The following is a 6,673-nucleotide window of genomic DNA, read 5'->3' as shown; positions in this document are numbered from 1 at the left end:
TGTGTGTTTCGGATTCGATTTCGCGAATTGTGTGCAAACGAAAATTAATGTTTTTCTACTTTTACGTTAACTTTGCGAATGTTTTCAGTCTATTCTAGCAACCATTACCCACCTTTGTCTCGTTTCTATCATAGCGAACACAATCAGTTGAGGATTATTTTTAAAAGGCTGCCAAAACATCGCTAGAATGGATGTTAGATTGGGAAACGAGCAAACTGATTGTAAACCAAACACATAACCAACCATACCCTACCGCTCCTCATACACGCCGACACGTTACTCGCAAGGTGAACAATTTTCTATACGGTTTACATAAATTTGATAAATGTGAATATTTTCATTGGTATTCAAAAAAACGGAAGCAATGTCGGAATCTATGGTATCAAGCACAGTCACAGCACTAGGGCAATGGAATGGATTGCGGGAAAATCAAATTCAATTTGTGTAACACTTTCAACCCAAAAGCAGGGCGATAGTGAATTAAGTAAGGGCTACTCTCATCGTCTTCAGTGCTATGCACTACACTTGCTTGGTAAAAAATAGAATGGAAGGAAATTAATTTCTGAAAGCTCGTTTCTCCATTTACAACGGGTATTTCCATCACTGTAAACGAGATTACCTAATATTGATTCAATTACTTATCGAAATGAAATCATTCTTCGTATCGATCGACCCACATTCCCCGTTCGAGCTAATTCAGAAGAAAGTAACAAGTAGCTAAAAATCCCTTTTCCATTTATCTATTTGTGTGACTTTATGCAACATCAATTCCCACGGTTCGGTTCGCATTGTTCAACATTCGATCAATTAGCTTAACAATAGTTTAATGTATGCAACGGAGCAAAGGTAAACATACCTTAAGGCAACGATTGTAAGCTTCACCAGCATGCGCAGTATAGGCACCAGCACCGCAACATCTCGAAGCATGTTGCCCAGCTTTGAAGGTCCGCACATATGGATTGACATTCTTCCACTTCTCCGACTCGCTCAGTGAATTTGGGGCAGGCTCGTAGGGAACTCCTCTAGATTTACGTTATATAGAGACATGCGATGGTCGCTGGACAACGATTGATACCAAATGTTCATCATCATATGTAGATATGGCATTTAATAAATCTAAAAACCTATCGTACGGTTAAGGCAAGGTAGCGTTTCCCGGTAAAGCAACAGCGTTTCCGCTTCTTAAAACATTGAAGAACCACCACGTACCAACGTACTGGCGCATTAATACCGAGTCCGTTGATTGAAACCAGTCGTGCGTACGCTCATTATTGGACTGCCAGCACCGTGATCCTTTAGAAATCGATTGAGTTTGATGAAGATCCCGCAAAACTGAAGATCCTACTGCCTGAATCCTACTGAAGAAAGGTAACGTAAGTACCGATCGGCAGAGTGATGGTATTAACTAAAACTGTTACAGGTGTGTAATGGTATTCGGTTCAGTAGCGAACCCCTTCGTCGACAGTTTACGGTAATGTGAACAAGGTCGATCACGATGGTGCGAGTACTGCGCGTCTGTCAGGAGATTGTGATTTTGTAAATATTAAGCAAAAAATATTTAGGAAACCGAACATAGAGTAAAACCTAGACCGAAATGCTCTATTTCACTCTGTTTCTCAAACTTCCAGCCCATCCGAGCCGCTCGAAAGACGGTGCTGGGGAGGGGAGTATTCGGGGGGGGGGGGGGAGGGCATCGGGCAAACGAAACACAAAATAACATTAAAAACAAATAACTAAGCATTGAAGGCGGCACTCAGTGAACTCAGTCGTCTCTACTGATTCTTCGGTATCCGCAGGCAGTTTGAGATTACATTACACATTTTCAACCTTCAAATGTCAATCGATTCGTGCGCCACGAATGGGGCACGGGGTTCTGGGTGCCGCGCAAATCACAGAGTATATTGTAATGCATAGCAGTCTTTAAAGGAAAGTCTTTAAAAGCTCACGCGGTTGAGAGTAAAATACATATAAATCAAATGGTTTCGTTCGCGAGCAAAGACAGACATACAAGTAAAATGGGATCGACGGATAAAAGCAAAAGTTACAGAACGAGGACGGTAGGACGGCCACAGCATTCCGAGACAGGCAAGAGGCATGCCATCGGGAGCGGCAACGGAACGGAGCGATTGTTCGCTTCGCCCGTTGCCGTGGCGAAAATAGAAACCAATGCATTCAATACCCTAAGTATCACTGATATGTCATATCAGCAGCAGCAACCGCAGCAGCAGCAACAGCAACTGCAACCACAACACAGTTATATTATTAACCACTGACCACGACAACGGGGTTAACGAATAGATTCTTTTTCCTGCTCTCACCGTCAATAAAATAAACACACATAACGCATATGTGCAACGGCAAAACCGTGCGAATAAAAGGAAGAAGCCAATCAATTGGTAGAATAAAAGAAAAACGGAAATAAGGCAAAGCAACCAAATACCACTATTTAATAAAATGGCCGAATGCCAAACAGAATTATGAAATAATACAAAGAAGGCGAAAAAAGAGCATCTGCAGAGACAAACCCGACAAAAGTGATTCGACACGAGTGCAACTGTGACAAAAGTTCGATTACCCGAATAACGTAACCCGTTTGAATCATCGTAGCATCGTTTTGAGCCAGTGACAGTTTAGCGAAGGTTAATACGCGAAGTCGATAAATTCTTCTTTCGTCAAAATGGGGCAGAACTCGTCGTGGATCGTAATGCAGTGTTCGTACGCTGCGGCAGTTTCAATCGAACTTGGAATCGTCGGAAACGAATTCCGGTTCCCTTTCACCCAAGCTCTTATGTTGCTGTTGTGCGTTTTTGATCAAACGATCGTTACTGAGTTTTGTTTTTTTCTTCTCTTCGATCGGTCATATGATCGTTCCGTGCTATGTGAGGCTATGATTTGAACATGTGTTTTTGTTTGTTTTCGTTGCTGAGCTAAAGCATTATTGGTAATATGTGCGTATGAGCATTAGATAAGCAAATATGTAGGAACCAGGGTGTTGTCGGAACGAATGCTGCAAAAACCTGACCAATGGGAATCTGTACAGTGGTTGAGCATTGAGGAGCATCGAGAAGGAGGGAGACATATTGCACGCAACAAGGAAGACGACTGTATGAGATTAATAACTCGAAATCAATTGAACTAGCCAAATCGTTAGGAATCTCACGCAATCACTCTTACACGTACACTCTAGCCCCTTTCCTAAACCCGTGTGGTGTGCGGTGCGGTTGTAAGCTAGGCGGCAACAGGTTAATGAACACAGCAAGTCCGAGTCGAACACGTTAAATGGCAGTACACGTACCACTACTTCACACCAGTCAGTCACCAACTAAAATAAAGAGAGAGGAAAAAAAACAAGAAACAGAAATCAAGAAACTCGCCGCTACACACCCACGGAATCTAGTATGGAGGACGCATTTTGGAGGCCATTTTGTAATCATCACTCAAGAGGAAATGAATACGCAAAAGAGCGGAAGCGCTGAATGAGCGCGACACTAGGAACGCGATGAGTGAGGGCGGGGTGCGGGGAATGCAATGGGATGAATGCAGTTGGAAAAAAGGAAAATCCTGCAAAAATGCATGCAAATCTAGCAGACGACGAATACGACAAAACGAATGATACACGTAGGTGATGTGGGGATAGCCAAATCAGTGGGAATGGAAGAAATGAATGAACTCTGAAAATACGTTTCTGATAATAAATTAAAAAATTGACAAAAAATTAATGAATCAACGCGTGGTTTGGGTATTCGTTTATTTCCATGAGGTAGTGATACGGCTGAGCTACTATCTAATCATGTGATGTATAGTGAAACGCTGGTAAGAACGGATGAAAACAACCTGGAGAATATATTAGTAACATTCAAGGTAACCCTTCTTTGTTTTCATTTTCTCCTTTTATGTGGTTTACAGAAACTGTTTTTATTACTTTAACATTTTACTTTCACAGCACACATTACTGGACCAGGTTATTGATTACTCTCACCAAAAAATGAGTTTTTATGTTATGGCTGAGATTATAAAATGAGTTATTTTCTTTAGGTAACTCAGCTTTTAGGAGGAAAAGCCTGCTTCCTCTATTGTACTCTATTCATCTACTCTCTATCCACCTAATAAATACGACCGAAACTGTAAGATTCGCAGATTTGCTGTGAAGCCTCTGGATGGAAGGAAATGTATTCGTGTTCTTCGTATCTTCCGAATTTCTTCAACTAACTTGCTTCCAATGCCAGGATCGCCAATACGTTTTGACCCAGATTTTCCGGCAGATAGTGAACACTCAACAGTGAGCATACCTAATAACACAGAAGCTACCGGACTGAATAGAATCATTTTCTCAGTATTCGAATGTTTGATCCACTTATCGGTTGTCCCCGGTGGGTGCGGTGTTTGCGAAAGTTCCGGTCGCGAAGACTCCATCCATCGTCCTCGATAAATCAGGCCAAATTTTATGCCCAGCACGCCCAACCATATTCCGCCATAGTAGTGCGTGAGTGAGTTCCGCGTTTACGACTGTCCGCCCACGCGCATTCGTTGTCTGTGTTGATCGTGATTTGTGCTGCCGGCGATATTTGCCGCGCTCGTTACGACGAATCAACTCCCTGGCCCTGGCCCTGGAACTAGTCCGGCGACCGGCGAAGATTCGTGGTTCCCAGTTCGTGCAGTTCCCCTTTTGCGTTTTGACTTTTCGTCGTCCGGATCGAGACCGGGACCACGTTCCATATTCGTTTCCGTTTTTCCATTCCTTCGTCTTCTTTTCGTGGTTCCGCGCAATCACGAACCACGGTGGCGACGTTGCGACCATTCCAATGTTTTGGTTCGTAGTTCTCACCCGGATTCACTCAAATATTTGTCCGGCTGCCTGATGGGAAAGTAAAACAATGTCTGCGCCACAGGCTGACCTGGAGCAGGATGGTGTCATGAGTTAAATGGAAACCAGTTTCATCATCTGCCTTTTTCCGTCTTATTTAAATATTTTCACGAAAGAGAAAAAAACCGCGTTCCGAACTCATCAGGTGATGAACTGTTCCAGAAACTTATCGTTCGCTGCACCGAAAAGCTGCCGGCCGGGACGACACTACAAAGCAGCAACATATGTATAAACACAAGTCATCGCGTTACTTCGCTCGGCGCGTATCCCTCCAACTACGCCCGCCGGCTGTCCGGTGCCCCTCATCGCTCGAACCGGGAACACGCGAAAAACACGTGCTCGATTTGCGTCGCTCACGCTCCCCGCTCTCACGCCTCATAATATGTATTGAGCGTGCGGCCGACTGAGCAAACCGAGCGAACCCGAGAATTGGCGACACCAATTTGCTGCCGGCGAAGAGTAAAGAAAAAAGAGAGCAACAGAAAAGCCGGCGAGGGAGTGTAATGAGCATAAAGAAGGGTTGTAAGTGGAAGTTGGGAGGAAAGAAGCAAGAAAATCCTCATCCAGAGTGCGCGTATTCGGTTTTAGCCAGTGCAGTGCATCGGCATTCGCGCACACAACATGCCGGTTTCTTGGTGGTGGCCGGAGTGCTCGGAGACACCGTCACGCACACGTATATCCGCGACCAGGTCCACCGGTATACCGGTAGCACCAGCATCGCACGCAACGCAACTGCTTGCGTCGCGGTAGCGTACATGTCGCTTGGTAGCTGCCTCCATTTTTTTTTGTGTCGTTGTGGTCGTGGACCACAAGGCATTCGTCATGCCATGGCTATGCTCGACTTATCGCGCGCGCCCGGTCGGCCCAGTCCGACAGAAGCAGCCGAGCGGAACGGAACGGCTGGTCCATCCCTTGACTATCCGCTTCTAGCGATTGCGATCTGGCCATCCGCGATTTCTCTTTTCGAGTTTGGTTTCGTTCTTACGCGCGCTGCATCTGTGGTTCGACGATCGACAGTTGGTTTATTTTTTATGTTGCACGTGTTTTTTGTGGGAGTTTTTCTTTGGATTGCTTTCCGTTCGATCGCGATGGTTTGTTATTGAAGGCAGCAAAAGGAAACACAGCTGATCGTAGCAGCGTGTGCTTGTGTAATTTTTTATCATCGTTTTGTTCATTTCCGTGGCCGATCCAGTGAGCAACATCAAGCATTTGGCTCCAACCTTGGTAAGATGATCACGAGGTGTCCTCATCTCGCACTTCAGCGATAGAGCGAGAAAAAAAAGCTTAAATTGTGGTTGGCTAAAACCAGATTCAGATTGGAATCGAATAAGGCGTTTGTGAGTGTATGTGTGTTTGTGAGTGCGTGCGAGTGAGTGTAAGGCGCCATTATTTATTGCCCATCGCTGCAAACGATAATGTGAACCGTGCTAATGAGCAACAAGTGACCAATTATCGGGCAGCAAATCCTCCGAACCCCGTATCGTGCATGGACCATGGAATGTTCACCGCTTCCCGGAACAAAGCACGCAACGAGGATCCGTTCTCGTTTATTTATGATGCTTTAATGTGGTGTGCATGCGATGCAGTGGTTGGGAAGCCGTTGATGCTCAGTTGCTCGACGAGGATAGCCTGAAGCAGGAAACCGTCACGAGAGTCTGTTAGTTACTGTGGCTCAAATGAAGGCTGACGGTGCAGCATGCAGCACCATGAACCGTCCGGCATGTGTGGATGCAGTTTATGAAGAGCTGAGCGCTATCAAAGACTTCTTAGCTTAGCGTTGGCTGGCAGAGGATGTAACAGTCTTAAGGT

The sequence above is a fragment of the Anopheles aquasalis genome, chromosome 2, assembly GCF_943734665.1.
Source record: "Anopheles aquasalis chromosome 2, idAnoAquaMG_Q_19, whole genome shotgun sequence".
Lineage (NCBI taxonomy): Eukaryota > Metazoa > Arthropoda > Insecta > Diptera > Culicidae > Anopheles > Anopheles aquasalis.
This window is presented reverse-complemented; position numbering follows the sequence as displayed.